Source organism: Symphalangus syndactylus, chromosome X (genome assembly GCF_028878055.3).
Source record: "Symphalangus syndactylus isolate Jambi chromosome X, NHGRI_mSymSyn1-v2.1_pri, whole genome shotgun sequence".
Taxonomy (NCBI): domain Eukaryota; kingdom Metazoa; phylum Chordata; class Mammalia; order Primates; family Hylobatidae; genus Symphalangus; species Symphalangus syndactylus.
Window position 1 is genome coordinate 55,906,934 of NC_072447.2, and position 17,625 is coordinate 55,924,558.

At 39.9% G+C, this 17,625-nt stretch overlaps 1 non-coding gene across 1 annotated transcript; it reads right to left on the reverse strand.

Annotated features, from left to right (window-relative positions):
* Positions 1–722: 722 nt before the first annotated feature.
* On the reverse strand, positions 723–829 carry LOC129476540 (U6 spliceosomal RNA). Its single transcript, XR_008654977.1, has one exon. It is a non-coding gene; the product is annotated as a U6 spliceosomal RNA (small nuclear RNA).
* Positions 830–17,625: the final 16,796 nt, after the last annotated feature.

Consider the following 17,625-nt stretch of genomic DNA (forward strand, 5'->3'; position numbering starts at 1 on the left):
GCATAATATAATTTTTGTATTTTTACTTTCAACTTTTACTATTTGGGTCTCTGAATCTATGTGTGTCTCTTGTAGGCAGCATATAGTTGGGTTTTGTTTTATATCCAGTATAACTGTGTCTGCCTTTTAATTTGAATGTTTAATCCTTTTACATTTTTAATTAAAATTTTTATTGAGATAAGTGTGTATTCATGTATAGTACTAAGAAATGACCCAGAACAGTCCCTGGTACATTCTGCCTAGTTTTCTCCAACAATGGTAACATTTTGCAAAAGTATAGTATAATATTACAATTTGGATATTGTTGGTGGTATAATCCATAGCTCTTATTTCTATTCCCCAGCTTCATTTGTAATCGTGTGTGTGCGTGTGTGTGTGTGTGTGTGTGTGTGTGTCTGTGGGTGAGGGGGTTTATTAAGTTCTATGTAATGTTATCACCTGTGTAGGACAGTGTAAGTTTTATGTAATGTTATCACCTGTGTAGGATAGTGTATCCACCACCACAGTCAAGGTACTGAACAGTTCCAACACTGCAAGTATCCCTCATGTTTCCCTTTCATAATTATACCCATATCTCTGCCACCCTCACCCCTGCCCCATCCCTAATCCATCGAAACCACTAATCTGACCTCTACTTCTAAAATTTTGTCATTTCAAAAATGTTATATAAATAGGACTATGTATTATGTAACCCTTTGGGATTAGCCATTTGTTAAACTCAAAAGTATGTGGAACACATCATGAATTTGCATGTCGTTCTTGCACAGAAGCCATGCTAATCTTTTTTGTATCATTGATATTTTAGTGTATGTGCTGCTGAAGTGGGCACAATCATTTGATTTTTAATGTAGTTATTGATATATTTGTATTCAATCTCATTTTCAATTTGTTTTATATTTGTCTCATGCCCTTTTGTTCCTCTATTCCTTCTTTACTGCTGTTTTTGTCCTAAATACTTTTTGTTAGTGTGCTATTTAAACTCGTTTTTTAATTGTTTTTAATTATATTTTTGGGAATAATTTTTTTAGTGGTTCTTCTGGGGGAATTACAGTATGTTTCTAAACTAAAAACAATGTATTTCAGGTAATACTAACTTAATTCCAGTGAAATACACTCCTCCTTTGTTCTATCCCTCCTCCTTTGTGATATTATTATTTATAAATATTACTTCTTTGTATGGCATATTTCCAACAGGAAAGTTTTTATAATTATTCTTTTGTACAATTGTCTCCTAAATAAAGAGAAGAGAGAAACTATCTTTCTAAAGTTTCTTATATTTAAATACAGAGTTACTTTTACTCATGCTCTGTATTTTTTGTGTGAGTTTGAATTACTGTCTAGTGTTATTTTCTTTCACCCTGAGGAATTTCCTTTAGTATTCTTTGTAAGAGAGGTCATGTTTATCTGGAAATGTCTCTGTTTTGTCTTCAGTTTTGAAATATAGTTTTGCTAGATATGGGATTCTTGGTTGACAGTTTTTTTTTTCTTTCAATACTTTGAATATGTCATCCCACTGTATTCTGAGCCTTCATTATTTCTGAAGAGAAATCAGCTGCTAATCTATCAAGCTCTCCTTTCCACTTGTCTGTGATGAATTGCTTTTCCTACTTTCAAGATTTTCTCTGTCTTTGCCTTTCAACATCTTGGCTATGATGTGTCTCTGTAAATGTCTTTTAGTTCACCTTACTTGGAATTAATTATGCTTCTTGGGTGTGTAGATTAATGTTTTTAATCCATTTGGGGAATTTTGGGCCATTATGTCTTCATTTTTTTTTTTTGCCTCTTTTTCTTTTCTTCTTTTTGAACTCCCAGTACACATATGTTGGAATACTTAATGGTGTCTCACAGGTCTCTCAGGCTCTGCTAATATTTCTTCATTATTTTTTCTTTCAGTTCTTCAGATTGGACAATTTCTAGTGATTTATCTTCAAATTTGCTGATTCTTTCTTTTGCCACTCAAATCTCTTGTTGAGTCCCTTTGTGTATTTTTTATTTCTGCTATCATTCTTCTTAACTCTAGAATTTAAAAATGGTCATTTAAAAATAATTTCTTTTCGATATTCTGTATCTGATGAGTCATTGTTATATTTTCTGTTTTGCCTTTTACATTTCTATTGTTATATAATAGTTGTACATATTTATGGGGTACCTGTGATATTTTGATACAAGCATACAATGTGTAATGGTCAAATCAGGGTAATTGGGATATCTCTCACTTCAAACATTTTTATTTTTTCTTGGGAATCATATTTTCTTTTGATTCTTTAAAGAGGGTTTCCTTTATGGTTTTGGAACATATTAATAATACCTACTTTGAAGTCTTTGTCTGGTAAGTCTGTCACCTGGGGTCTTTCAGAGTTTCTATTGCCTGCTTTTTTTGTTCTTGTGTATGAGTCACAGTGTCCTGTTTTTGTTTTTATTTTTTGCATGTCTCATAACTTTTTGTTTAAAGCTGGACAGTTTTTATAATATATTGTAGCAACCCTGGACTCGGATTCCTCTCTCCCCTGGTTTGGTTGTTGCTATTTTTGTTATTTATTTGTTATTTGCTATTATTGCTATTTATTTACCAAAATAACTATATACTGTCTGTCTCTCCAGCAATGTGCAGCCACTGATGCCTCCACTCAATTAAAAAAAAAATCTTGATCTTATTTTTAAGCCTGTTTTTTTGGAGTCATGTCTGGGTCAGCATAGCATAGTGGTCAGCATAGCATAGTGGTCAGCCAAAGATTTAAACTCCTTGAGCCAATAAGGCTTTTACCGTATACTGATGGATCTGTGTATGGTTTGGAAAATGGCATTCAAAGTTTAGGCAGTTTGCAAGTCTGTCAGTCTTTACTTTCTGTGCTTTTAGGGTCTCACATTCATTCAGGGACAAGTAGCTCACTAAGACCCTCTTCAGTCTTTCCTGAGCATAAGCACAGCCATGTGGACACATGCAGCCTTCCAGGTATCTAGGGAGCTTACCGAGTCCCACTCTGGCCACCTTGATCCCTGGATCTTGCTGATACATTTCTTGCTCTTCTGCTGGTATGATGTTTGGCCCAGACAGTAAGGCAATTCCAGGCTAGCTATGATTTTGTTTTTTTCCTATTGTTTACCCACAAGATTGCTATTGTTTTCAACCATGCCCCTGGGCATGGGTTTTTCCATCCTCCATTCCATATCACATTAGCCCATCCAGCCATGGAGCTGCTGGTCCTCAAGGCCTGCCCTGCCCTGGTAGAACTACAGTGGCATGAAGCTGGGTGGAACAGCATGAAACAGTCTTGGACAAAAATACCAATCCCTCTCTGTCCTTACTGAGATTCAATCATTTTTCTTGAATAAATGCTCCTCATTTTTGTTTTGTTTTCGGTCAATTTCCAGATTCCTGAAATGGTTGTTTTTGACAATTTTATCCAGTTTTATTGTTGCTTTTTGGGATGAGGATTTGGTGAGCTCTTTGCTCAACTATTCTGGAAGTCCCCTTCTGAGGCTATGTTTGCCATAAACAACACCCAAATGGAATGCTTCTTAGAACACAGTGGTTCATATCCAGAGTAGTGTCTGCACATTGTGGGCAGGGCAAAGGTGGAGCAAGTTCCAGTGATATGCCTCCATAATATCTCATCAACTTTCAAAAGGAGACTTACAAAGAGATTGAGCATCCTGTATTCAGAGAAAAGATGAGCAATGAATGCCCGAGAAGTTTGCCATTCCATGTGGCAGTAAATGTGAAGGCTGGTGTGAATGGGGGCTCCACACATCCAACTGAGGAATGGTCTTTAAGATGGGAAATCAAGAAGAAGGGGGGAACATTTTCCTTCCTGAAACATTAACTGTGGGAAATGAGAGGATGGAAAACCACCTATGAGGGACATTTCCAGTTTAAAAAAATTACTAAGGAATATGTTTCTCATCCTCTTTATATACTTGTATACCTAGAAATACGTCTGTGTCTCTTTGTCCATTGTTCAACTCAGTGGTCTCTCTGGGCCAGGCTGTAAATATATTGATGAAGCTGGACATCCTTCATAGTTGGAAGGAATGATGGCTCTTGTAGTATTGTGAAAGGTCTCTGTACGTCTGTGTGTGTTCAATAGGGAACCCCTTCCCACATAAAGCTTCTCAGAGTAACAGAGCTGCTATATGCAAATGAAGCTCTTTGATGTGTATTTTCAATTAATCACTGACTCTCACACAGGATAAATGAAGTTATTTTCCCTGTTATCAGCTTTAATTCGTAGGTTATAATGCTAATGAAGGTTGACTTTTTTTTGATGTTGCTTCTATTTTTATCATTGTCTTTTCCTTATTTTACTAATTACCTGCGCAATGACATGGTATCTAAAAGGCATCATTCTAAATTTTAAAAACCAACACTTAAAGTAATCCTCACAAGTGTCTTATGCATGAGGGTGAGCGTTTAACTAATTACTATGCAGAAACCACACATCAATTGCAGAACAATTGCCTGAAGGGAGCAGCAACTCACATAACCCCATTTTGGAAAAGTAGATCTGTTTTTATTTTATCTTTCTCAGTTTTAGCTGGTGTTTTAAAGAGAGATGTGATTTTGCAGCTTTGGGGATCACTTGTCTATTTCAGGAAATTGTCAGAACCAAGAACTGGAGGAATTCAGGAAGAGGGCTCTAGAGCTCTGTTCTAAAAAATGTTGTAGAAGCAGAGTCTTTGGTTTTTAATGGCCAAGCTCTGTCCATTTTGTGAGCAAATGTCACAGTAAAAGACAGAAATACAGCTCAGAGAATAGCTCCAGAAGACAAATGGCAGGGGAGGTCCAGGTAGCTATAACTTAGTGCTTTAGTCATCTTTAATGGAAATGGAGCCTCTAGCCAAGGCTAATATATAATGTATCGTAAAACATATGTCTGTCAGTCTCCCAGGTACAATAAATAGGGAAAACACAGACCTCAAAGGGAGGCTATGGCATGCCTTGCAGAGGGGCTCAAATTACTTGGCTTGTTGTGGGGGGTTGAAGGCTGTGGGGGAGGAATGATGTAATGTATATTTTTAGTGTTTCTAAGAAATGACTGTCTCCAGCCCTGTTCCGGTGGGCTGTGGGAGAGGGAATGGAAAGGGAGGGGCTGGGTTTATAGATCTGCACGGGAAAATTGAGTTGAGTGCCCGTTTGACAGGTGATTAAGCTCTTTCTTTTTTATTTGGAGTGTAGTATAGCAAGGAAGAGATAGGACACGTTCAACTGATGGCATTTTCCAGAATGCCCACCAACTTCTTTTCATTTCACTGTTGCTTTTTCCCTGGTGAAACAGCAGCCCAAAGCACCCCAGTAAGGACCAGCTGTCTGATCCTGTGCTGAAGAGCTCTGGTTACTCTCCCTCAGTGGGGGCTCAGCCACCATCTGAATTTCCTGTGTTCCCAGTATGTTCTGCTTCTGAGCTGGACAATCCTTCTGGGTAGATTCTTATCTTTTTCCACTACTGAGTCTACTTCTTTGAGTACCAGTTCTTCATATGAGCTGCAAAATCTTGTGTAACCTCTATGACTCTCAGTTTTCTAATCTGTGTAATGGGAAGAATAAGCTATCTCTCTGGGACTCAAATACAGGTCTGCTTATTTCAACTCTAAAGCATGTTCTATGGCTCACCATAGATCCCCATGCTTAAAATGTCATCTCTGCTGTGTTTTTCTAGACTATGTCCTGCCTTTCCTTAGAAAAGCCCACCAAAGTCCTCTCAAAATGAATTAAACCAGCTCCATTCATTCTGTTTATGCCAAGAGTTCTCAATACTTCTTGATCTTTCTACTGTCCTACCTCTCCTGTGTCTCAGCACACAGGTAAGCATGTGCTCAAGCATACGTCCACATGCACATACACACTCATGCTCATAACAGCCCCACACAGTATCAAGAGAGTGGCTCTTTGTGTGATGTGATTGGAAGTTATATTGATATCAGATCTGATTCTTTGCCCTAAAATGTGAGGAAACCAGCCCTTTATTCAAATTTGAAAGCCTCATTCTTTTGATTCATGATGATTTTTCCATGCAAGTTCTGCTAGAAACGACTAAATTATTCCCTCATACTTTGCATGCATGGGCATAGGTGAGATCCTTGGAGAATAGGGGTGGGCTGCTGTCAGAGGAGTGGATGGGTACCTAAGTCCAACCTGACTCACTTGCCAATGCCAGTGTTTCTCAGGATCAGCCCAGTCTACACAGCTGCATCTGGTTTGTTGATGTTATTGTCATTTATGAATATTTAAGCATGTTCACACTAGCCCAGTTTCTCAGTGATTTTAAAGCTCTCTTCAGAGCTTGAGCCCTCATTTTTTCCTTTGGCTATCTCTTCTAATACTGTTTATATGGAAATTTCTTTCGTAGAATGGCTTTAACTTTTTGACTGTGACCCAGTGTAAGAAATACATTTTACACACAGCATGCATACAAATATATAGATGACTGAAACAAGGCTTTTCCAAAACTATACTAACGTTTCCTATATTCCAGGTCAAATGAATTTTGGCTTATTCTATTCTATTCCATTTAAAAATGATGTCCTTGACTACTGTGGCAAAATTATTTACCAAACCTATTTCCTCATCTGTGTATACAGCTAGACTACATTTTTTAGCATCCCTTGTGGTTCGATGTGGTAAGGCACTGAGTTCTTGCTAATAAAATGTGATCAGGAGTGACCTGTGCCTCTTTCAGGTATGACTCATAATTCCGTGTGGAATCCACCAAGCCCTTTTCCAATTCACTGGCTTGATACAGACAAACATTGTGGATATAGACAGAATGTTTGTGTCCCCCCAATTAATATGTTGAAATCGTAACCTGCTATGTAATGGTATTAAGAGGTGGGGGCTTTTGGGAAGTGGTTAGGTCACAAGAGTGGAGCCCTTTTAAATGGGATTGGTGCACTTACAAAAGAGACCCCAGAGAAGTCTCTTCCCTCTTTTAGCTGTGTGAGGATACAATGAGAAGTTGGCCATCTGCAGCCTAGAAGAGGGCCCTCCCCAGAACCTGAGCATACTGACACCCTGATGTCTGACTTCCGGTCTCTAGAACTGTGAGAAATAAATGTATATTTTTATAAGCCACCTAGTCTATGGTAATTTGTTATAGTGGCCCCAATTAAGACGTGGAAATCTTGGAAGCCACTTGTTAAGATGGCAGTGCCTCAAGATGAAGTGAGCCTTATCCCCAGCCCCTGAATCTCTGCCTGGAATACACATTTTGAACTTTATGTGAGGCACTAATAAGCTTCTATTGTCTTGAATCACTATTCATTTTAGGGTTCTTTATTATACCAGCTAACATTATCCTAACTAATTTACGGTCAATAGACTCATCAATTGACTATGTTTTTACAACTACACATATCATCCTTTCTATTTTTTGAGAGATAAAAATTCACATTATTTGCTGATATTTGTAGAAATTGTGTAAGTATACAAGATTAATGATTATAATCACATATGAAGGTAGGGTGACCATATAATTTGTTATTCAAGTGGAACCATTTCCAGAGTGAAAGGGATTATTAATCATGGCTCCAGGACAATAGATGGAAAATGATATTGTCGTCAACAAACTGGAACATATGATCAACCATTATAAAGGGTACAGAGTGGGAGGAAGAATGGGGACTTTTTAAATTACATTTTTAAAAGTATTGGTCTATGGTGAATTGGAAACAAAAGCAGTTAATTCTTTACCACAGGTAGTTTAAAAGCTGCCTTAAAGACTGAAGAATGGCAAACCATAGATGTGAGACAAGGAACTTGGTGAAAATGCTGTCAGGGATGCACAAGAGACTCACTCCCTTGGTGTTGTCGGCCAATCCAAAGTCCAAGCATGGGAGCCAGAGCCTGTAAGAGAGGTCTGGACAGACCTCAGACATGAGCAGTGGAGCTCCACATCACTCAATCCTGAGGACAGAGCTGGATCCTCCATCTTTTTTAGTTTAAAGTTTTCCAAATAGTGACTTTCCTTAGCACCTGACACCACTCTTTGATCCCTCTGAATCCACCAGACCCACAAGCAGTACTTTGTTATTGAAGAAACCAAAGCACTGTACTAAACGGATTGGTGGAGTACAGTTGTCAGAATACGTCTATGACAAGTATTTGGGACCACATCTGCAGGCCACTGATACTTAACCTAATCATCTTTTGCTCACAGCCCAGCATTTCTAAAAATAGCAACTGTGGGTTGTGATAGTGAGAGGTTAAACTTGATTAGTGTGGAGACTTCTTACTGTAGAACTTTGAATGAAGCAAAATTCCATGCCTGGGATTTAGAACAAGTAAAGGGACTTCCTTAAGAATGGTCAAAGTACACTCTGCCCTTCCCATTACTGATGCTTTCAGGGATTTTTAGGGTTTTGTGGTCCCTGATTATTGTTCTTAAACTCTGGATAAACGCACAGTATAGAATTAGCCTGAACAGGAGACAGGCTTCCTGGCAAGTTACAAATACCTTCATTCCTGGGGGAAAAATCAGTAGAAGAACCCATGGGATTGCCATTCTTCTCCTTTGTCCCTGTAGCCCTTCAGTCTTCCCCTCCCTGACTTCTTTCCTAGAGCTCACATTGAAAAAGCCTGGCATTGCTAAAGTTCCTTTGCTGGGCTTCTTACACACTGCTGACTTGAGATGAGTGGCTTATGTTTTTCATCTGTCACCTTCTTTCCCATCCTGCTAGGGGGGATACTAATAACATCTACACTCTGTAAGCCCTAAAACTCCCCAGGTGGTTCCAGTGTGCAGCCAGGGCTGAGAACCACCTTTGGATCCTGCAGGCAGATCAGTGCTTCTCAAGCTTTCTGCCCATATCAATCACCAGGGGATCTTGTTAAAATACAGATTCTGTCTCACTAGATCTGGGATGGTCCCAAGATTCAGCACTTCTAACATGCTCCCAGGTGATGTCTTTTGCTGCTGGTCCTCAGACCACATGTTGAGTAGCAAGGAGGCAGGTGATCTGGTGAGATTGCTGTTCATTATCAGATGCTGCAGGCTCTCTTCTGGTAGAATTAGAGTTAGGGATCATTTTTTGTGCCTCTTATATTTATCAGGTTACATAGCTCTATTCCACAAGGTAGGCCCCATGAGGATTAGCATCCATCTCCAGACAAGGTGGGATGCTTTTACCAGAGTCCAATAGTCTGGGAAGCTTAATGTTTGGATAATCAGGTTACTTGGGGTCTTATTCCATTTGTACTACTGTAAAAAAATGCCACAGACTGGGTAATTTAGAAACAATAGACATGTATTTCTCACAGTTCTAGAGACTGGGACGTCCAAGATCAAGGCACTGGCAGGATTGGTGTATGGCGAGGGCTGCTCTCTGCTTTCAACATAGTGCCTTGTTTCTGCATCCTCTGGAGGAGATGAATGCTGTGTTCTCACATGGCAGAAGGGACAGATGTGAAAGAGAGGGCTCTCTTCAAACTCAAGCCCTTTTATAAAGGAGCTAATCCCATTTGTGAGGGCTCTACCCTCATGACTTAATCATCTCCCAAAGGCCACATCTATACCTCTTAATATTGTTGCATTGTGGATTAAGTTTCAAAACATAAGGAGGAGACATCATCACTCAAACTACAGAATCTAGTGATAATTTTTAGATTCTTTGTTAAGCTAGAATTCACTGTTAATGTAACCATCCTTAAACCTTTCTGAAGTTTTTACTTTGAAAATTTCTCTAACAAATAACCTAACCTACTAAATACTTTACACCATACATTCACGGAAGGAATCATACAATATTGACGCCCGAAGGATCTTGGAACCCAGCTTACCCACCACTCTGCATTTGAGGAGACTAGAGAAACTGCAGATTCATCCCTAGTATTGAAATATAATTTTCAAAATGTTAAAAACAGGACTTTTATACAAATATAGAATGAATGCTGTCAAAGATTTTATCCATCTCAATTAATGAGAGAGCCAACAAGATAGTAAGGTTGTTTCAAAGGACAGATATTTATATATAGTCAGTCAAAGGAATGATGAAATAAATTTGCCACTAGATACAAAACTGGCAAATGTCTTATGGGACCATAAAACTGTAGCTAGTGGGGTCGTCTTCTCTACTGGACAAAAATATACAAATTAACAACTAAATTCAGTGTCTGTGCTCCAATTAGATAGAAATAGCAAAGGCAAACATAAGTGCATTCTCCTGTGCAATCAAATAATTCTTGGGTGAGCCTGCTTAAAATGGCATTGAAGGGACATGCAGTCATTTTCTTGCATTAGTTCCCAGTTTGGGATATATATATATATATATATATTTAAAACTAGGCAGAACCTGAACCAGCATCAGGATCCTAGTGCATTTTTAAACTTCCCTGCTCTTGGTATATCAGTAATGACATCATGTTTGGCAGCTGTTTTGAAGCATTTCCCCACGGAAACAATGATATCAGTTGACAGTAACATGTGTGATATATTCCCCTGGGCTTGCCTGTGCTTATATGGGACCTCCAACCCAACCCTTTTTTCTCCTACTACAGAAAGCGTATGTAAATGTGTGACCTTGATGTTATTATAAGATATATATATATATATCACTATTACTACTTGTATGATATATATCTTATATATATTTGCTTTTTACTTAAAAAACTATTCTTAAACTTTGCTACTTAAACTATTATTAGTAAAAAAAAACTTTCTTCACAGCTTACACCATAGCTGACCTCAACATATTAGCATGACATGACATGGCTTCGGGAGTGATAACTTATGAGATGCAAAGCTCCCATGATTTACAAAACTCCATTCTGCCTTACTTCAATTTGTTTCTGTTTCTTTGTAACTGGCCTTGCCTTGTGCTGTGGAATCTCAAATTCCATGTGCTTGGCCTGACAGCAAGAAGTGCTGGAACATATGTTGTTTGAGACATATTGAGTAATCCTTAACCATTTACTGCCCGCCCAACAATTATGGCCTTGTGGTCACAGGGGACACTCGGCAGGCTTCCCTAATGCCTGATGAACTCTAGTTCATCACATAGCATCTGCCAAGCCTATATTTCAATTATCCAACAGGGATGAGAATGCATTTTTTAAATCCTTTGGGTCACATGTCTCAGTGGTTTTCCTCTGCTGAGATGATGTTCAGGCTCATGGTGGCTTCAGGATTATCATAAGCACCCTTTGTCTGGACATGTCCTGAAATTCAGTAGAGGCCTTCTCTGAACATGTCCTATACCCTGTGACCTTGTCCCTCTGTCTATGGCTGATTGACGAGTGAAAGAGAGTAGCAACCCAACTCCATTGAGGTTGGTGAGGCTCTCTCTCTTGAAAATTTGGACCTTGGAACAGAGAGAGACAGCACTTGGAGAGGTGTTGGCACTGAGTCCTTGCTGAACATAGCTTTTTGTTAAATTGTTTTTAGTTCTCATGCTGTAGTTAAGTACAAAGACCTTTCCAACACTTCATCTAAAGATCATTTCACCCACTGCTGGGTTTGGCCATCATTCTCTCATCTTTCTCTTCAGCAATGGTGAAGTGGATACCTTTTCCCTGAGGAAGAGAAATCCATGGTTTGTTGCCTTTGCTAATAACAAAAATGTTGGAGTGCCAGGTGGCAAAGCTGTTGCCATTGGTATGTTTCACATGAACCACATTAAAACAATCAGAATGTCTTTCTTTCTTGGTCACACCAGTTCTTCCCAGGCGAGTACCCTACATGATCAGGTTAGTACCCTACATGATCAGAAGCACTTGAGTAATATACTATAGAAATGATCCCTGAAAATATAGTAGTCACCCCTTATCTGTGGTTTCCCTTTCTGGGGGTCTTGAACATATCCCTGTGGATAAGGGGGAGACTAGTGTACAGTCTTTGGCCACAGCTCTTTAGAAATTCAGTGGATGCCATCTAAGGGCCCTGGAACTGCCTGAGGCTCACCTCATCTGGTAAGCTAACAATTCCTTTGACTCTAAGATATGTTGAGGGTTTTTCTATTAAACTTCCCTCCATCTTTTGTTGTTATTAATTTTGTAAAAGTTGGTTTCAGTTGCTTAAAAGTGAGAACACATTAATAGAGACCTCTACAAAGTAATAGAGTAGATGGAGGCTGGACTGACTTGAGTTAAGGGAACTTTGGTTCTAGCCCTAACTGTGTTACTCATGTGGTGTGACTGTGAATAAGCCATGTGCATTCTCCAAACCTTTATTTCCTCTACCATAATAAAAGGGGGTGAACCAGAAGAGCTTTAAGTTGATGCCGTTTTTTCAAGTGACTCCAAAACTCTTTGACATCCTTCCATTGAGACATGGGGCTATGTTTCCTCTTTTTGAATCTAGGTGGGCTTGTGACTGTTTCAACCAATAGAGAATTGCAGAAATGATGCTGTGTGACTTCTGAGCCTGGGTCCTATAAGGCAGTGCAGCTTCTGCCTTGTTTGCTGAGACCCTTGTGCTTGAGCCCTAAGCCACCGTGTAAGAAGCTGGCTACACTATGGTAGCCTTACCTTGATGAAGCCCAAGGCACATCCAGGGGCCACATGTTGGTGTTATAGCTGAGTCTCAGCTAAGCTCTTTGCCAACAGCCATTATCAACTGTTAACTATGTGAATGGCCATCTTGGATGTCCAGCCCAAGCTAGCCTTCAGATGACATCTGCCTACAATCACGTGACAGATCCTATAGTGAGAACAGTCCAGGCAAACCTTTCCAAAATTCTTGACCCAAATTCTCCTTATAGCTCCCTCTGACTCTAATAAAATGTTTGTTTTATAGCAATAAATTTGGAGGTTGTTTATTACACAGCCAGAATCATGGAAACTGTTACCCTCTGGCCTTTACACTTTACACCCTTCCACCATTCTTCTATCTGTCCATCCAGCAAGCACTTTTAAAGGTATGACTGTACATGGCACTGGGACCTCAAAGATGAATCAATAACTGTTCATGGCTTTGCAGAGCTTCCGGATTATATGGGAAGGAGAGGACCAGCATGAATCAAACCAGCTCAAACCACAGGATGTATTACGAAAGAGTAGCAAGACCGGCGTGTGCAGCAAGCACTGGAAACTTTGTATTTGGAATGGTTAAATCTGACTAGTAAGCAAGATTCTTAAGGTCCTGGATCTCATGAGGGGATATTGTAATAGAAGAGACAATCAATAAATTACTAAACAAGGGAATACATCAGCAATGGGGAGGATGGAGTGAGATGAGTGAGGCTGGAGCATGGGAAGTCAATTATGAGGCTGAGGTAAAGTGCAGGTGAGCAAGGAACAGAAGGGAACAGGGTGAGTGAAATGGAAGAAGGCTGGCAGGAGAGCCAAGTAGCAGTGGGCACTAGACTGGGCTTGGCAATTGATTGAAGTGTCTGGTCTGGGTTGGCTGCCTCACATCATTTCTAGGCTCATCCACCCTCTTGGTTGGAGGGTGCATTGCCCTTCCAAGGGGCTGTCCTTGGACTCTACTGAAAACCTCCATCTCAAAACCTGCCTTTGTGAAAGATTGTGAAAACGTCATTCACATGAAGGTGTTAGTGACCAATAGTAAGATTTAATGTGTTATATTTTCCTAGAACATCAGTAGTCTAACATGTTAAACTAAAGGAATGAAACCCTAAGAATCAGAATGTCTGTAACTGACAAGAGGGGACTGTGTATTACTCAAGTCAGCCTGAGTCAAAAGCAGGTAAATGCAGCAGGACTGTATGAGGGACCATTCAATCCCTTCCTCTTTATCCCCTAGCTTTCTATGTATCTTCTCTTTCATTCTTTCTGTGGCTCTGCATCATTCTCTCTTTCAGGTTGAATGGCTTTTTTCTGCTTCTCTGAACATGTGGGCCAAACACGGGAGCCCCAAATGGTGCCCTTGGCCCTGAAGTCTGCATTGTCTTACAAGTCCATCAGCTGTAGTTAACTACTGACCCAGTTCAGTCTCACTTCCAAATTTTGGGCAAGAGACCATAGCCCAGCTTGGATCCAAGTCGTCCCCATTACACTGAGCTGTGAACAGGCTTGTGGGGCTTCATGGCAAGTCAGGAGCAGGTTGCGTGGCAGAAGGTTGCCTGAGCAGAGCCCTGCATGAGGAGGAGACAGTGATCACCTCTGTTGCACTAGAGGGAGCTTTTGGTGAAGGGTACCCCAAGATGCATATTCCATCTTATATATGATTACTCATAAGGCATAATTTGTCCTCAGTATTTATTCTGGAGACTATCGGCAGCTATTGCTAGAAACGTTCTTCCCCTAGCTACACTGTTCCAAAAGGAGATGGAAAAGATCAGGGAGAGCTGGTGGTTTGTTTCAATTCTTTTAAGTCTCAGATGACTGTAGTTTTCTGTTATTAGCCTCCAGGAAATCCCTCCTTTACTTTGTTTCCTGTGATGGAGCGATGGACATTTCATCCTAGACATGGTGGCACTTTCTCTGCATTTTGCTTGCCTTATTTTCCCAGAAATTAAGGTGGCTGCATTCCCTGTTGACTCGGTTGCTACAATAAAGAAGAGAGTCTAGTGCTTCTGAGAAAATCCTGCCCACTCAAATCTCAGGGGGCAGGGGGCAAGGCACTAGCCATCATTGAGTTCCTATAGTGTGCCAGGTACTGTGCCAGGAACAGTCCCACCAACCTCCCCCACTGATCTTATAGGAACTATGTGATGCTCAGCAAAGAGAAGTCCCATGTGGTGGATGGGTTTGTAACCACAACCACACAGCTTCTTATTATTTTTTTTCTATACATGGCATCATCATCATGGTTGTTTTTTGGAACACGAACTCATAGGGTTATTAGATACCTTGTTTGAAGTAACGCAGCGTAGCTGTATTAGGAAATAACCTTCCCCTAGAATCTTCTGATACTTCTAAGCGGGGATGGTGTGTATGTATGGAGGATTTGCTATGAAGGGAGGATCTTCATTTTTGGAGGATGAAGGAACCACAAGAAGTGGAACCTCAAATGGAAGGTCTAAATTTCCTTTGTTTGAACTTAGATTTTCTTCTAAGAGAGCTTTAACATTTGAAAATCTTGCTTCTTGGAATGGAATAATTCCTTTAATAGGCTTCAAACAGAAAATTGCACAGTAACGTGCACCTTCTTGGGTTGACTAATCATTGTTCAATGGCTATAATGGAATTGCTGGCCACTTTTGAACCTTCTAGCATTAATCCCCAATTTCCTACACTGGAGAACTCCTCAGGAGGAAGGTAAGTAGGAAGTACTAATGTTGGTATTTAACTCAAAAGCTGGAATTGGTTGGAAATTCTGTAGCCATAAAAGATTGCTGAAATCTATTGAATACATGAATCACACGATACGCTTCATTTATTTTTCACAATTATCTTAACTGTAAGCAGTGTTATTCCAGCTTTAGAAAGAAGAGAATTTTAGGTTCAGAAGCTAAGTAACTTTCTCTGGAGAAGAATAAGAGGGTAGAGCTTAATAAATATAGATTCAAATCCTGACTTATTGCTTGTTAGGTGAAGGATCTTAGCCTCAGTTTTCTCATCTGTAAAATGGTGATCAGAGTCTCATCTGTAAAATCATGATCAGAGTCATCTATTTCACAATGTTTGAGTGAGGATGAAATAAGTTTCTATATGCCAGGCTCCTGCTCTGACTACTCCACAAGGCCATGCAGTTCATAAGAGGCAAGCCTTAGACTTGAACCCAGGGCCACTGGATTCACATTGCCTTCCTTGGTGAGATTTTGATTTTAAAATGAAGATAGACTGGTCAAGGAAAAAGTCTGTGGCTCAGAGTCAGCCCCTACGTTTAACTGATGGGAGACAACCAGTCTCTCTTCCCCATACATACATGCACACATACATAATTCTTTAAGAACATGCGTGTAGGTTGGGCACAGTGGCTCACGCCTGTAATCCCAGCACTTTGGGAGGCCGAGGCAGGCGGATCACCTGAGGTTGGGAGTTCGAGACCAGCCTTACCAACGTGGAGAAACCCTGTCTCTACTGAAAATACAAAATTAGCCGGGCATAGTGGCTCATGCCTGTAATCCCAGCTACTCGGGAGGCTGAGGCAGGAGAATTGCTTGAACTCAGGAGGTCGAGGTTGCAGTCAGCAGAGGCCGTGCCATTGCACTCCAGCCTGGGCAACAAGAGCAAAACTCCATCTCAAAAAAAAAAAAAAAAAAAAGAACATTTGTGTATGGATTTAAGGATAATTCTATTGGGATAGAGCAAGATAAATCATACAACGATGTGGAATGTATACTTACTGACAGATGATAGTTCTGCTAGGCAATCTTTTGTTGTTACTTGTTTTTCTTCATGAATCAATTTCATTGAGGTATAATTTATATACAATAAAAAAACTTATTTTATTTTTGATAAGTTTTGACAAATGTATGCATCTGTGAAACCACCATGACAATCAAATGATGAAGCAATCTCATTACACCAGAAAGTTATCTCATGCCCTTTGTAGTAAATTCCCCCATCCTTGGCCCTAGGCAATCACAAATCTGTTATCCTTATAGTTTCTATCTGTCTGAATTTCATAGAAATGAAGTCATATAGTTTGTACTTTTTTCTGCTTTCTTTTACTTAACATAGTGTCTGAGCTTCATCCATCTTGTTTTGCTGATGAGTGGTTTATTCCTTTTTATTGCTGTGTAGTATTTAATTGTGTTTATATGCACATGTGTTTATCCATTCATCCTGGCCAGCAATTATTCAGCAAGGGTTAGAGCCAGATAGTACCACCTTAGACCTGGACAACTGGAACCCTTCTCTGGGCCCTGTGCTTCAGATGACCTCACTCTGGCCCTCTTGCAAACACGTTCTTCCCTATGAGTTAGAATGACTGTGAGGCCAAGGGGATGTGACCACCTGGAACGCTTGCCTGGGTACACAGAACCAGAGAATCCCCTGCTTAAATGGCCATGAGCCTGCTTCCAGGGCCTGCACAGCCCGTTCCCCTGGATTAGTCCTCTTGAGGGTAGAAAGTAATATACCTCCAAGCCTGAAGCAGGGTGGTCAGCAGTGGAAAAGGGGAGTGTAAGGGGTTGGGGGAATAGAGAGAGTACACAGATCTTGGATATGCAGGTTGAACTGCTCATGTTTATGCATGCAAGTTTCCTCATGGGAAGAGAAGAGAGAGTCTGCTGTATGCTGGGGGCCTTTATTTCTATTAATTCCCCACCTCAGAAGTGATAGAGGCAGGCATGTAGCCATACGAGTAGGAGCAGAAGGAAGGAAGAAACTCCAAGGAAGAGATGAAACTGTAAAAAGACAGAAAAGTAATTTTAGAGGTCACAGAACAGAGGGTTTTATAATTAGAAATGATTTTAGATTCCATGTTCTTTCATTCTTTAATTGCACAGATGAGAAAGCTGAAGCCCAGAGAGGTTAAGTAATTTCTAGTTAGTGATAGAGCTAAGATAAGAAGTGAGATTTTCTGATCTTAGGCCAGAGTTCTTTCAATACACACAAGAACAGTGGTCATCAAATTCTTTTCTTGCATATCCTCTAAAATATTTTTGTTAAACCATGAATCCTCTTCACATATTTTGAGGTTAACTTCTACAATATTTTTAATTAGAAAGTTAAATGGTTGCAAAGGATATAATTTCTAGCATATGGAAAATATTGTCATTTTAAAATAAAACTGTCATGTCACTCTTGGAAGCAAAATCTAAATGCCATACTCATTTGCTATC